The sequence below is a fragment of the Gavialis gangeticus genome, unplaced genomic scaffold (assembly GCF_001723915.1).
Source record: "Gavialis gangeticus isolate Ggan-Ray unplaced genomic scaffold, GavGan_comp1, whole genome shotgun sequence".
Classification (NCBI taxonomy): Eukaryota; Metazoa; Chordata; order Crocodylia; family Gavialidae; genus Gavialis; species Gavialis gangeticus.
Genome location: NW_017729028.1, coordinates 1802186 through 1803043, shown reverse-complemented (window position 1 = coordinate 1803043; position 858 = coordinate 1802186).

Genomic DNA, 858 nt, shown 5'->3' with positions numbered 1-858 from the left:
GCTATCTGGAATGGCCCTGACTTTAGCTTCCTAAAGATGGCACCTGCTTCTCTCTAACTTGTCAGACTCTGCTATCCCTGTCCATGTCTTTAAGAACTAACTCGTCCTATGTCTTTAACCATGACCTCCCTCCACCCCCATAGCCACACCCATACCTTTCAGATATTATCCTCCATGTATTCACTGTACTGGTCCCTCTGGCTCTGGCAAGACTATTCACTACTTGCACAGTATTCTGGGACTTCTGGCCCTGGCAGAATTACAACAGCTCCCTAGGTCCTTGACTCTGGCAAAGCTGCCTCCACTAAACTACTGGATTTCCACCCACCCACCCAGCTGCCAGGACCCTGGCTCAGTAGAGCTGTAGCCATTGAGTAACCCTCAGGCACCTGCCCTGTGGCCTTCACACCACCCCCATAACCACAACCCAAAACGCAGTTTAGACTTAAACACAAAAAACAAGCATAAACCTCCCCAGTCTCTAATATAATCACATACCCCATCTCAGATCAATATACAATACAAACCCATCTCCAAGGTTTCACCTTCTCTATAGCTACTCCCATGGGCAGGAATACCTCTTTTTCAAGAGATCAGGGCCTGACTAACTGCTCTGGCTTAGATACCTAATTATATGTGTAACTTTAAAATCACGTTCTGTTGCGAATATTCTCATTTTAGTAAAGCACTGGAACAGGTTGCCAGGGAGGTGGTGGAATCTCCATCCTTGGAGGTTTTTAAGACCTGGCTATACAAAGCCTGGGGTGGGATGATATAGCTGGTCCTGCTTTGTGCAGGAGGTTTCACTAAATGACCTCCTGAGGTCCCTTCCAATCCAAACTTTCTATGATTTGGGGA